General features: G+C 38.4%; 1 protein-coding gene across 1 annotated transcript in view; it reads right to left on the bottom strand.

Moving 5' to 3' along the window:
- LOC122808040 (Ig heavy chain Mem5-like) overlaps positions 1-15,760 on the bottom strand; it is a 176,160-nt gene that overhangs the window by 155,466 nt on the left and 4,934 nt on the right. The window lies entirely within an intron of this gene.

Here is a 15,760-nt window from a genome sequence, read left to right as displayed (position 1 = left end):
GAAACACAAATACAGTAAAAGCAAATGAACAAATGAATAAAGTGCAACATTTTTTTTTAAGTGCAAGAAGAGAGGAAGGAAGAACCTAAGTGGGCTGGCCTTTTCAAATCTTCTCTCTGTATTAAGTAGAGTGAACACTAGACTCAGAATATGATCTATCTGTCCTCAGTTAAGTGAGCAAATGAGATGGACCCAGTAGGAGTGTTCTAATACAGGCTTACAGGAGGGGCGGGCAATTCCAGAGCCACCAACACCAATACCAACACAGGAACAGGGAGAAAGGGTGGGGAATTAACTGCAGAGAGACACACAGCACACTGTTTAGAAACACACAATTAGGAAACAGAAAAAAAATGAAAATACAGTATTTTTAAAAGTGCAAGTTTGTAATTAACAGAAGACTAAAATTCACTACAGCAAGTTTCACTTAGCTTCAGCTTGTAATGCAGATGTTTGTAGCCAAACAAGTCTCTCAGGAGTTAAGCATAAAATGATTTCTCAAATTTTGTGGCTAGCACCTAAAGTGCAGAGGAATCCCTCTAGGCTATTAACTATTAGATAACAAAGAAGTGATACCCCCTCTTATAGCAAAATAACTGCAGAGAGACACACAGCACACTGTTCAGAAACACACAATTAGGAAACAGAAAAAATAAAAAATACAGTAGTTTTAAAACTGCAAGTTTATACTTAAGAGAATACTAAAATACACTACTGCAAGTTTCACTTAGCGTCAGCTTGTAATGCAGATGTTTGTAGCCAAGCAAGTCACTCAGGAGTTGAGCATAAAATGATTTCTCAGACTTTGTAGGTAGCACTTAAAATACAGAGGAATCCCTCTAGGCTATTAAATATCAGATAACAAAGAAGTGATACCAACACCCTCTCTTATAGCAAAATATTTCACAAAGTACAGGATTTCTAAGAGTTTATTGTGCATTTGAATGCTATTACAAGCTCACAGAACAGTTTGTTTATACATAATTACAACGGCCATATTTCAGTGTGTTTGTACATACTTTATGGACATGGCAAATGGATTTTGAAAACCCAGTACACTTGTGTTTGACAGTAATATTGCTGAGAACTGGAGAGTGTTTGAGTAAGAGTACAACATTTTCATACAGGCTGCATTTTCTGATAAAGATGACCATACAAAGGCATTTATTATGCTTAATTTAGCTGGATGAGAAGCTATAGAAAGGCAGTTCATTTCTGCATGCACCTGCTATCTATCCAGGAAAGTGGGAAAGCCATCATATTGTTGTACCAGTTGAGTCAAGGGAGGACCCAGAGTGCTTAAAATGTAAATTTAGAGAAATGTGTAACCCTCAGAAAAATGTTACAATGGAAAGGCACTTATTTTACAAAAGGGATCAAAAGCCTGGTTAGTATTTTGAAGGATGTATAACTGACTTGAGAATCAAGGCTAAAATGTGCAGATTTGGTGATTTAAGGGATGAGATGATAAAAGATAGACTCATGTATGATATTAAAGATGATGTAATGGGAAAGATTTTGCTTTGTGACAGCGCTTTAACTTTGAATAAGGCCATTGTGTTTTGTCAGATAAATGAGCTCACAGAAAATCACACAGATATCCTTACAAATGAAAACAGCTCTAGAAGGCACAGTGATAAAGCTCATGTTGATAGTATGCAGCATGTAGTTAAAAGAAACAGGCCCAAGCACATGGCAATAACTGTAACCCTGCAGTACTCACTGGTAAACCCCAGAACATTCCAGCAAGTTCCAGAGTTCACACAGTCTCAGTGAAACATAAGAGTGAGTCAGCAAACTGAAAGCATGGGCCTCAACCTAGTTTCTTTGCCAACTGCCATAATTGTGGTGGAAGTCATGAATCTAAAAGGGAAAATGTTTAGTTTTTGGTCAACAATGCCACAAATGCAATAAATGGAATAATTTCAAAAGTTTTTGTAAATCAAATAGCCCACATCCTTTGTTAAAAGGGAGCATTTTAAGAAACAAGTTGATCAATTTGAAAGTTATGAAGTAGAGATGGATGCTACTCTTTATGTTGATGGTGTGTCAGTGCTTCATGAAACAGTTAATGCATTAGATTTAAGGGCAAAGAATGAAGTATTTTGTACTGTTCAGATAAATGGCAAACCCATAGAGCTCAAAGTCAACACAGGTTCCAAGTGCACTGTTATTGCCAGCAGAAACATTTGTTAGAGTATGTAGTGGTGAAAGGCTTGACTTGGCAAGGTGTGTTGTTTCTTATGGAGATGAAGAAATTTAAACCAAAGGTTTAGTAGTGCTTTCATGTTACTCTGCTGGAAGAAGCTATGACTTGTTATTTCCATGATCAAGAGGCACATCCAGTCATTATTAGGGCTCAGAGACAGTTTGAAAATGGGACTGCTTTCATTTAACAAGGAAGTCCACCAAGTTAGCTTAAAAGACGACTTCTCTAATTTTGCCCAATACATTTTTTCTACCTATGCTGATCTTTTCAAAGACAAACGAGGCAAACTTCCACTTGTGTACTCCATAGACTCAGAGGTCAGTACAGTTATCAGGCCAGCACATAAAGATCCAATAGCCATGCAGGACAGAGTCAAGGCCAAGTTAGATAAGATGGTGCAACAAGGTGTGATCTGTCCAGTTGCAGCTCCAGCTGAGTGGGTATCTTCCATTGTGGTAGCTCATAAGAAAAGCTCAGATGACATCAGAATATGTATTGATCCATGTGATTTGAACAAAGTGCTAAAATTACCTCATCATCCAGTGTGCACAGTAAAAGAAGTCGCAGCCTTGATGCTAAATGCCACTGTTTTTTCTGTCTTAGATGCAAAGAGTCATTTTGGCAAATTCAGGTTGACAAAAAAATCCTCATTTTTCACTACATTCCAGTACTCCATTTGGCAAGTACAGATTTTTGAGAATGCCATTTGGGATAAATTGTGTAAGTGAAGTCTTTCGATGTGCAATGGAACAAATGTATTCTGGGTATCATTGTGCTATTATCGTAGACAACATGCTGGTAGGTGGTCATGGTGAAGCAGAACATGAGAAAAACCTCAGAAAAGTTCTAGAAAGGTCATGTCAAGTGAATCTTAAGCTCAGTCCATGGAAATACAAATTCAGGCTTCCAGATGTTACTTATGTTGGTCATTTATTTACCAATACAGGCCTATGACCAGACCCTTTAAAGCAAATAGCCATTCTCAAAATGTCAGCTGCAGACAATGTTCAAGCCCTGCAACATTTTCTTGCTATTGTCAACTACCTAGCAAGTTTATTCCAGACTTGAGCAATCTTTCAGCAGTGCTTAGACAGCTGGGACATAAAGATGTATCCTGGTCTTGGTTACAGCAAAAGAAAAGAGCATTTGAAGTCCTGAAACATAGAATTGCTAATCCACTAAATCTCACATACTATGATATTCACAAACCAGTGACACTTTCCTGTGAGGCTTCGAAATTTGGTCTTAGTGCAGTCATTCTGCAAGAGGATCAATCTGTTGCCTATGCATCGAGAATTCTCACCCAAGCTGAAATGCAGTATGCCCAGATCGAGAAAGAGCTTTTGGCAATTGTGTTTACATGTTCGAGGTTCCATGATTATGTTTATGATAGACCTAGCCAGATTGAAACAGACCAACAACCTCTAGTCACTATCTTGAGACTTGGCTCCAGCCAGATTGCAATGTATGATGCTGAGATTGTAAAAGTATAATTTCAATCTTGTCTACAAGAAATGCAAACTTCTTTATCTTGCTGATACATTATTCAGATCACCAAGAAACACCACACAACAGCATGAGAATGGAAACCTTGATTTTGAAGTCATGGAAGTGAGAACATTTTCTTCTACATGTCTTGATGAGTTGAGAGATCATACAGCTACAGATCCAGTTTTACAAAGGCTCAGCCAGTTTATCAATTAAGGATGGCCCTCAAAGCAATCTAGTTTACTTCAAGAAGTGCAACCTTATTTTCCATACAGAGATGAGATTTTGTCTGACAAAGATATCATTAGGAAAGGTCCAAAAGTAATTGATCCAAAGTCCTTGCAACAAGAGTACATTACTATCTTGCACTGTGGTCACCCAGGAACCAATTCTACCAAAAGAAGGAAAAAAGGACTAGTATTCTGGCCTTCTATGTCACAAGACATTGAGACAGCACTTTCATCTTGTTCAGTGTGTAATAGTGCAAAGCCACATCAACAGAAGGAATCACTTCAGCTAAACCAGATTCCAGAACTACCTTGGTCAACAGTACTGACATCTTCGAGTGGAATGGTCATCATTATTTGGTGTCAGTAGACTCTTACTCAAATTGGTTCAAGATTGACCTACTTCCTAACCTAGCATCCAGTACAGTCATTACTAAGATGAAGTGTCATTTTGCAGTACATTGTAGTCAGCACAAAGTTATTTCTGACAGTGGCACTCAATTTACAAGCCAACAGTTCAAAAGATTTCCTAAAGAATGGGACTTTACTCATGTCACAAATAGCCCTGATTATCCGCAGTCAAATGGTTTGGCAGAACATGCAGTTCAAAGTGAAAAACAGTTAAGAAGTCAAAACGAGATAATAGTGATGTTTTCCTGAATCTCTTGAATCTCAAAAATGTTCCTTGTGATAAACATCTTGGTTCACCTGCTCAGAGACTTCTGTCAAGACAAACCAGAACCACATTACCAATCAGCAGTGAATTGTTGATTCTAAGTGTCAAGAACAACAGGTCAGTGAAAACCAATCTGTTGAAGAAGCTTTTAACCCAGAAGTCCTATTACAATAAGACCAGTGAACTGTTCAATCCATTACGAGAAGGAGAAGTGGCAATATTGTAAACGTTTGGCTTGGTGTCATGAAGAGTATTTGCCCAGAGCCAAGATTGTACATTGCGGAATCACAAGGAGCAGACTTTAGGCAGAATTGGAAATATTTGACACTGGTGTCTGAGCCTACACCACAGCACATAGCCTGTGAAAAAGATTCTTTATCACAGAGTGAGCTGTTCCAATTCCAGAGGAAGCTCCAGATGACATTCCCATTCCTGTGATTAATCCAAAAGTTCCTGATGTGATCTGTTCACCAAAGACTGTCCCTGTTGTTAAATTTGGTCCAGACTGTTATGTTACGAGATATGGTCATATCTCTAATCATGTAACAGATATGAAGCAACTTGGAAATGAACATTGTGTTTTGTTTCTAATGTCTATAGTAATGCATGACTAACTCCAATGTTGTTTTTACAAAAGGGCAATCTTTTTAAGAGGGAGGATGTAGATGTGTATGTACCTTTAAAAAGTTATCCAAGGACATGCACAAGTATATAAATAGTGAACATGTGCAAGTCTGACTGTCATTCTGTAGTTAGCTGCTGAGATATAAGCATGATTGCAGGTCTGTCTGTTAACCAGTTTTGTTCGTATTTTATGATGCTGCTATCCATCCTGATGTATTTCTATGTATTAAAGCATCTAAATGAAATACTCCGTCTGCTTGTCTTCTATATTAGACAGACGAGTGACATATTTTTAATTATTTATTAGACTTTCCTTGTGCCTATTTTGAAAAAAGTGCATTTCTTGTCAGTTCTACTGATTTACTTGCTCTGAATTCATTATCTAGCTAGCTGTTAGATAAAATAGTGTATTTGTACAGTCTTGCAAGCTCTTTTCTGTGTTTTTACAGTGATGTTTCCATCTAGTGGCAGTGGGTGGTAGCCTGGTCTGTACAGGTTGGGGTGATTCACTAGAAATTCCTGCATGCATTCTTTATTGGCTGGAGGTCTTGTTAATCAGCTTACCTTGTTTTTTGTACCTTTATAAATTCTGGCCAATTGAGTGGCTATGGCATCATTTCTACAAAGCAAAGTATTTTTGTCAAATAATGGCACTTTTATAAACTGTTTAAAGCACACTGCTGTTATCTTGACTTACTTAGTTTGTTTGTGGTAGCATTTCATTCCAAACATACTTTTACTATGCTTTTACATTAGGGGGACTGGGATTATTTATGTAGTGGCAGTAGGTACTTACCTGTTCTATCTGAGTTAGAAAGTGTGCAAAATTCTTTAAGTATAGTCATTTTAGGGACCAGCAGGCTCAGTAGTCAGATTTTTGTAGTTCCGGTGCTGGTATAAATTAATTTGACACATATGCACAGAGTTGCTCGCTGTGCCAGTGCCCTGTACAGATGCAAACGTCTAAAAACATTGCTCAGTTTCATTATACTGTGAAAGTTTACTGTGCTATTTATTGTTTTTTGCACTTCTTTAAAGTTTAAAGTTGCATTGTCAAACTGCTTCAAATGCTTCTGTTCTGAACTGAAATACATTATATCTAGTGTTTCTTAGTATTAGGCATTTGTTTGAGGTTTCTTTAACACTTGGGCTCCAAACCAGTCATTTTACATTAAGAGGGTCAAAATATGCACTCTTGTGTGCAGGAGAGGGCTGTCTTTACCTGTCTGGGAATTGCTGGTGGAAAGCTCATTGTGTCCTTACCTGTTTGGCCTTAGGGCATATTAGTGTAAAAACCTGCTTTTTTGTCTGACGGTATATAAACCTCATGTTTGTAAGAAGCTGCTCTTTGCTCAGCAGTGGTTACTGGTGCCTTAGATACACACAATCACCAGAAGATGACATTTTCCTATAAAAAAATAACTCAGAACTTTATCTCAGTACCTTGTAACTCATGGGGTAAATAGGTTTTGTGGTGGGCAGCATTAACACATTTAATTAGGACTATTTTAGGTCTACCTTACCATATTATAAAACTCTGGACTATTGTTGCTCAGGCAGCATCTGTTTGAGTGCTGGGCAGCATCAGTGGTTAGGTTAGCTATAGATTACATCAAGTAAGCTCCCTTCCCTTTTCCAGTTACAAACACCATCCATTATGATCCCTTGAAAGTACACATTAGGACCTGTAGCCATGAACAGGCACTTTCCTGCTATCGCTGCATCCAACTTGGTGGACATGGGCATCCTAAGGCAATGTAACAATTGCCTTATGTACACTGACAACCACTTCATTTTTGACTAGACAAATACAGCATGCGAGAGATGTAGTTACACATTGACACTGAAGGCTAGACTCTCACAAGCAGACACAAAAAACACAAACAGGCTGTCAGCGGCTCACACACTTCACTCACTGCACCCACAAAGGACCAGACCTAGACCCACATATGTGGAGTTGCTCACATGTAACTTACCTAGACCTCAAAGGCATCTCAGATGCAGTCCTCTGAAACTCAACATGTGCACTAACAAGAAATTTCCCATCACAATACATAAAGGCGCATCTCATTGTGTTTCAGCTACCAAGTCCATAAGGCAAAACACTTCACAACCTAGTATTCTGGTCATAGGAGACTGCATTGTGAGACACACTGATGTCCCTCTTACCAGGCTGGATAAAGGGAAGGTTGCAGTTACTTGCCTGTCAGGGGCCAGGATTCACCAGATCACACAAACAATCAGGTCACTTACCCCTAAGTACCAGTATAACTCAGTCACAGTCCATGTAGCTATAAATGACCTGAGACATACTTCCTTGGACTATATGAATAGAGACATGATTGAGCTCTTGGAATATGTGTCACAGGCAGGCATAAGCCTTGCATTGAGTAGCATTCTGCCATCTCCAATGATGATGCCACAATACCAGCAGAAAATGATCAACTTCAAAAATTGACTTAGATACTGGCTTCTTTCCAAATGGGTCCAATACTTGTTAGCCTGAAAAGAAATGGTTGACAGGCCATGCTGCTTTGCCAGGGATGGTCTTTACCTGTCACCTCTAGGCTTTCAGTTACCAGTCAAAATATTATCCATCCCTATAGTGCCTTTTTAAGAATTGCCAATTAGTCAAACCTTCCAACATAACAGAAACTACTCAGGATAAGCTAAGGGTGTTGCTGCTAAATGTTAGGAGTCTCATCAAGAAACTGCACTCCTTGGAAGCCCTCTTCATCCTGGAGAATGCTGATATCTGTGGAGTTGCTGAAACATGATTTGAAGCCATGAAAAGCACTCTGGTAGTACATGGTTATAATGCCTTTCATACGTTCCAGTCACACACTGAAAATGAAAGAACAAAAGGTGGAGGTGTATCTGTCTGCATAAAGGATGAGCACACCTCAAGGCTTATCAAACAATATGATATCCTTGAGCTACTCCATGTCCAACTAACCATGGGGAAAATCTGTTACCATATTCTTGCTAGCTACAGGCCTCCCATCATGATCCAGGAAACCCATACATCATACCTGAAGTTACTAGAATCACTGACCATCCAGCCCAGTACCACATTCATGGATGATTTTAACTACCCCTGCATTAATTGGAAGGCATACATGACCATTAACATGCAGGCAGAAAGATTTATCGACTATGCAAATTCCAATGCCCTGGAGCAGCAAGTCTGTCACCACCCACTATGGGGAAAACTATCATAGATCTGGTACTCAAAAATATGGGACAGTGCACCTGCTCTAATGTGATGCCCTCACTGGTAAGATCAGAAAGTGGTCTCCCTTCAAATAAATGCAAAATTATTCCCCACACCTAACCCCAAAACCTTTAAGATCTTCTCTAAAGTAAATTACCTCCTATTATGGGACAGCATAGCTAGTTTCTAAGCTCCCTCAAATCTAGAAAACACAGAAACCTATGTAGAATCATACACAAAAGCCCTGTACAACCATATAAACAACCGCATAGTGTTATGGGATAAGCTCAGCTTATTAAAATGTATATTAATTTCAGTTTCATTAATGATGCTATAATCTGATTGTTTAAAAAAAGCAAATATAATTTGTATGCAGGGCTGTGGAAAAATACATCTTCATAAGCTAAAGTTACAGTTGTGTTTTAACTGCATTCTTTTAATATGTAACAAGAAAAAGGTAAATGTTGTATGAGCAGAGGCATGTAGCTACTGTAAAAGGGATTTGTTAACCTGACTCCTCCAGGCTGGGAGTGCATTGTTGCTAGGGAAGGTTTGAAACATCCAAGTGCAGAAAACAAGACCCCTTGAATGCAAGTGGGTCATGTATAGGAAGGTGTTCACGTGAAATCTGAGGTGAAAATCACGAGGGATGAGAACATTTGCAAAGTCTTTGATTTATTACAGTTATTGTAAATGTAAAGGTTTGCATGGATGGTTTGGTGTATAAAAGATGTGGCTTTTCTCTCTTCAGAGAGACTGATTTACCAACCGCTATGAAGATTGTCTCCCAGGGCTGTAAATAAAAAATTCTGTTTACATATCCTGAAGTGTTGTTCCTGATTGAAGGCATATAAGGTAAATTTTTACTGTTATTTATTTATGACTTTCACAACAAAAACAGCAGCACTAGACCAAAATAATCCCAGGTCAAACAGCAAAAATAAACCACCCTGGTAGAACCCTGGTATTAATAGGTTGTACAACAAAAGAAAGAAAATCTTGTTGTGAAGTAAAAGAGAATGTGCACAACAGAGCAAAAAGTCCATCATTAGTCTAATCAAGTGAGCCAGGGAACTAGTCAAATCTCTGAAAGCAGACTTTGAAGTAAAACTAGCCTCAAAAGCAAAGGATAACCATAAGGTGTTTTTCAGTTATGCCTACATTCATAAAAGCTGCACCCAACAATGTTCAGAATTAGTTGTACATGGCATCAGCTAGACTCATCCGGATGATATAGCAAATCTGTTGGCCAACAAATCCAGCTGAAATTTCACCTCCCCTTCATCCCGTTTATCTCCAAGAAATACCCTCTAACACCCCACCACCAATTATCACCAAAGAACAGGTTGCCACGGCACTCACTATATCTAAAAAAACAGCTTCAATGGGGCCTGATGATATACCAGGTTGCCTATTGAACAGCTTAAACCAGTACTTATCAGGCCCATTAGGATCTCTGTTTAACCACAGCCTGTGGACTGTCTTTGTCCCAGCAGAGTGGAGGACAGCAACAGTCATCCCTCTGTATAAAGGGAAACCATCTGCTGATCCCAGAAATTACAGATCCATACGTCTGACTAGTCGTATATGTAAGGCCATGGAAAAAATAATCATGTTCCTGATAAATAACATAGGAAACCACCAAACACTGGACTCAACCCAATTTGGTTTTGTCAAGGGTAAATCATGCCTACTGAATCTGGTGGATTTCTTTGAGAAAGTCTGTAAGTCTATGGATGAGGGTAAAGCTGTATATACCAACTAATTTGACCTGGCCAAGGCATTTGACATAATTCCCCACTCAGGTATTATAAATAAATTTGCAAAACTGGGCATAAATCCCTATGTCACCAGATGGACAGCCAATTGGCTCACAGACAGGAGACGTGGTTAAAGTGGATGAATCCAGATCTAGCAACAGGCCAGTTACTAGTGATGTGCCACAGGGCTCAGTGCTGAGGCCACCTCCGGTTTGGAATATACTTCTCTGAAGTGAAAGGCTATTCTGGCTGGATCTGGATGACAATGTTTGCAGACAACTGCAAGCTTCGGAAATCTTTAAATCACCCAACAATGTAGATATCCTTTAGGAACGTCTAGATCAGTCAAATGATTAGTGCCAGAACCATGGCCTAAAACTAAATGTGAAGAAATGCATTATTATATCCTTTGAGAAGTCAAATATCCCTGCAAATTACAACATCAAAAGCACAACTCTAACAGTAGACTCAGAGGTGAGAGATCTAGGTACACAGGTAGATAGTAGCCTGAACTTTGACTGCCATGTGTGCACAATGATGAGGAAGTCCTTCTTTGTGGCATAACTTAAGATATGGTATTCAGATCCAAGGAAATTATAGTCCCATTGTACTCAGCCCTCATTAGACAATAATCAAGTACAATATGCCATTTGGCATGTACTTGACTAGACACTTACTGCAGCCAGAGTGAACACAGAGGCTCCTCACAAAGAAAATACAAGGTCTAAACAATATGTTCTATGTGGATAGACATAAAGTCCTATCCCTTTACTCTGCCTCCTACTGACTATTAAGGGTTGACCTATAAATGACCTACAAGCCACTCACAAATCCGCCCCTGATGGTACTGCTACACATCCAGAAGTCACACAGTATAAGGTCACCCGATCTAGACATCTGTCCTTTTTCAGTGACTCAACAAAACATGCTGGATAGACAGATATATACCTCAGAAATTGCTCCTTTCTTTGGAACAGGCTTCCTATTTGTATTGAGGGAGCCCTTCCCTGGCCCTCTTCAAATGCAATTTGGATCACTGGAAGAGGAATCACAAATTCATAATTGGGCTAGTGCCTATTTCCCTTATGGAAAGGGGCAATCAGTAAGTTACTCAAAGGATAGGCACAAATCCATGACATGTTCTTGCCCCAGGGGCCATATACTGTGTGAAATCAAGTTATACTTGCTAAGCTTGTAAGGGCCATTAGCCTAGTAATCTCCTATGAACCTGTGATGTGAACCACCACAAATGAGTGAACAATACACGTCTCTCTGTTTTATGAAATGTATTCGATAATTTTATTGATAATAAGGAATGCAGACATTTTTTTTTTCATTTAGGCATCTAGAAGCTCAAAAGCGTTCACACTTGTTATTAAAAATACATTTATTTTGCCATTTGCATTGTACAAATTCAGAGAATATTTGTTCTGCCTCTGATACTAAACTGCTTAAATATAAACTATGGAAGCACGTTACACTTTCACTTCACATATACAGGTAAGAGTCAACATGAACATTTTTACTTAGCACAATACTCACTACTAAGTAAACGTCATGCAGAGATATAGAAGGATACTATTTGCATAAAAATATATGTGAATGTAGCAGGAGCACTAGAGAATGCTGAGTCTCTGAAAACTCGAATTTCATATGGTCGAGACCATATGATTGAGTTTTCAGAAACTCGACATTGAAGAAGAAATAATAATAAAAAAAAAAAAAAAACAGTAATAAAGATCGTTTTTGTATGGGGAAAGACCACCTGTACCTTTCCTACCTGAATATGTTATGTCCATGATTGGACTGTAGCAAGGAAATGGGAAATCTCCTGTTCTGCATTTCTGCATACAGCACAGAATGGGAGATTTCCCTTTCCCCACTGTAGTGCGATCTCTGAGTTGGTATAGTTAAGTAGGGGGGTGTGGGGGGTACAGCCCCCCCACATGGGGGGGTGCAGGGGGGCTTGTCCCCTGCATAAACAATGTCTGTGACTTTTTTTTTTGTGATTTGTTTTTTAATGTTGAGTTTCTGAAAACTCGATCATACGGTATCGACCATATGAAATTCGAGTTTGCAGAAACTCAACATTCTCTAGTGAATCCGAATGTAGCTGGTGTCAGTGTAATCTCTGGTAAGGAGAAACTGAGATGCATTCAACAGTCTTCCTTAACTACACTCTGATATCAATTTGTGTTGTAAAGGGTGTGCATTGTGAGCAAGTTTCAAAAACACTTAGTAAAGTAAAAGAATGTTTTACAATATCTGGGTATGTATGATGGTCTGCTAAATCAAATACTAGTTTACTTATCAAAAAGGAAATTCACATGCTGTTAATTTGTTTTATGAAGCTATACATAATTTTTTGAGATTATGAAATGACTATTGTATTAAATATAAATAGCAGCAATCTCTGATAAATTATAAGTTAGGAAGAAAAATTCTCTTGGAAGGCTGTATGTTAAGTTCAACAGGTTTTTCTCAGAAGGATTTAATACGAAAACTTGATTCATTTTTTAAACAACCAAAGTGAAGCAGTCCTACTCTGTCTAGCAATTACTGTTTTCATTGCTTCATCTTTGGCACAGTTTAGACCCCTTAGTTCCCTGCCTGTGGACAGAATTTTGAAGATTCACATCATATTCACTTGGAAGTTCAGCCAAACTTCTATACATAACTCATATTAGTGTTTCTTTAAAGAAAACTTGAGACTGTAGAGAAACTTCTATTAATACACTATGAATGAAGATATCTGGAAAATGGTCATAAGCCCAGTAAAGTTTTGTTACTAGCAAACAGGCAACTACTTAAATGATATTACATATGAATGATTCAGAACTGAACACTGTATTTGATCCATGTGGCACAAAAACGTTTGCTGTATATGGGGTTATGGGTAGGAATACTATACTGCAGTACATTGGAGAGCCTGATAGTGAGATATAATAACCAAATGTGTGTAACAAGATCTTTAAAGCACAAAAACAGCAGAAAATAACCGCTAATGGTAGCCAATAAAAGAAAAAGCGGTTCGGGCACACTGGGAAACAGCTCACAGTTAATTTTTTACAGTAAAATTCCAAACAAGCACTTTTGCCCTGACACAATGCAGGGCTTTATCAAGTGAGGATAAAGCCCTGCATTGTGTCATGGTGAAAGCGCTTGTGTGGAATGTTACTGAAATAAATTAACTGTGAGCTGTTTCCTGGTGTGTGCGAACTGCTTTTTCTTTTATTCTTTTATAACAAGAACTTTGTTTATCAGTTTTGATGCCTGAAGAATGCGGTGGTGGTGCTGCAGTAGCGTTGTCACCTTAGAGTAAGATGCTGTCCTGTTCGATTCTCAGCTAGAGCATCTTCTGTGTGGAGACATGCGTGAATGGGCGTACCTTTGTTGAAAGTTGTGCATCAGGGCCGGCAACTCGGCATGTAAAAATCTACTGCCAATCATTAGTGGACAAGAGTTCCGCTGTGGCGACCCCTAACCGGGAAAAGCCGAAAGACACAACAACAACTGTTTGTTCCTAAATTGCTTAAAATACACTAAATATTTCAGATAACAACCACCAATCAAGTATACTCATGTAGGATGTACTACACCAAATATACTGGCTATAAAACAGTGACAATTTTACAATGAAGGCATAAAACTGTAATTAAAAAAATAACAATAGGATAGTTCTCCCAAATTAAGTTCTTTATACCACATGGGTGACTGCACACCACACATTCCCAGCAACTTATTTTTATAATCACTTCAAACCTTGTTATTACTTGGAGAAAGGTTTTATTTGATAATTTTGAAATGGTAAAGTGACATTTCTAAAACATTATGCATAGATTTTTCTGATGAAAGAGTGTGTTCCAGAGAAGCTTGGTATCATACAAGAAATTTGGATGTCCCTTACAAACTTTTATGGCAGTACCTGCTGAATTTGCAAAACGGTCATATTTAAGCAGACTTCCATATAGCAGAAGTGGTTGCATCTTTCAGAGATAAGATAAATGACTAATGTTAAGAAGATATTCTCCCATGTTATACTTTTAATTTCCAGAATGCAGCTGCAAGTTATAGCTATATGTATGACATCCCCATGAGTGTTACCTGTTTAAGGTTGTGTTAACCTCAACATAACACATTGTTGCACATTTATGTTTTTCTTATCTAACAATTTAGAGAACAATGTATAAGTTGTAATGTTTAAAATTACAATTGAGATGAACATTGTTGCATAACTTTCATTTAGATGCTTCTAACGTACACGGTTAATTTTTAATGTTAAAGTTTGTTCACTTTTTATTTGCCTTTGTTGACTTCTGCTCTGTCTTGCCTCTTCCAGTAACTTAATGTGTTATCCTTTAATTTCCAATCTCTCTGGTTAGAAAAATATGAAAGGTGTGATCCTATTTCAGATTTACTGTAACAGCAGGGTGTTTTTGGGGGTTAAAATCTAAAATAACCAACTGTTTCAATGGTACTTATCAGCCAGTAATATTGAGAGTTAAAAAATCATGGTGCCACGTGTGTGTCCACTAGTGTGCCACTGTCACCACATAGTGCCACGTGTACATCCACTAGTTTTCTACTGCCCATGCATACTAACACATGCATGTCCACTAATTTGTCTTTCCCATTGTCCATTTAGTTGCAAATGTATAGTTTTGCTACAGGCCTTCAATGTGAGGCTCAAGGTGATGAAGAAATAATGCTATGCAAAATGAGGAAGACAGTAGGTATGTAACTTTTTAAGTTTGATTTACTTCCACTCCTTGCATATTCTTCTAGCAGGGACATTAATGGACCCCCATATGTCTCCTTGGAGTAAGTGTCCGACATAAAGGATATTAAATAAACATCAGTCTCAAAGATCACAGATGGAAATGACCTTCTATACCAGTGGGTTAGCATATAAATGTTTCATGTTATGTATTCTTTCTTGCAGCAACAACAAGTATGATGGTTAAATCTGATATATGTATCCTCTTACTACTATTGTAATATAATCATGTTTACTAAAATTAATTCTCTGCAGTCTTTAGTAGGAAATAATGACATAGTGTTTTGACATCAATATGTAAAACAACGAAACAGTGGTGTCCTGAAATGTGTGGTGTAAAATGTGATATCTGCTGTAAGGGGAAAAGGGTAGTTAAATACATGTGTGCATTTCTTACCCACTCCTCTGTCAGTCTGTCCTGCACAAGGGCTCCCTTACCTCCCTCATTAAACCCATTTTTCCTCTTAATGAGGTGACAGCCAGGCCCATTCATTCTTGGACTGAGTGAGACCACTATCAGCCATTCACTTCCTGATTTGGGTGACTGCCTATTTAGTTTAGTCCCTCAGATGTGAGTTGTGGGGTTAGCGAGTGAGACAGTTTGTCACATGCAGTCTAGAGCCTAGCAATTGCTTTGAAATACTGTATGTATTCTGGCATTCATGCTATTCCAAGTAGGTGAAATGAGTACTATTGCAAGCATTCACCCAGTCCTATGAGAACCCATCACAGACTTCTAAGGTGGATATGTCCATTCTTCCCATGCCATCTCCTTCAGATGCTTG

This window comes from Protopterus annectens, chromosome 8.part0 (assembly GCF_019279795.1).
Source record: "Protopterus annectens isolate FY-2018-M chromosome 8.part0, PAN1.0, whole genome shotgun sequence".
Taxonomy (NCBI): Eukaryota; Metazoa; Chordata; order Ceratodontiformes; family Protopteridae; genus Protopterus; species Protopterus annectens.
The sequence above is the reverse complement of the archived record's forward strand: the minus strand, read 5'-3'. Positions and strand labels throughout refer to the sequence as shown.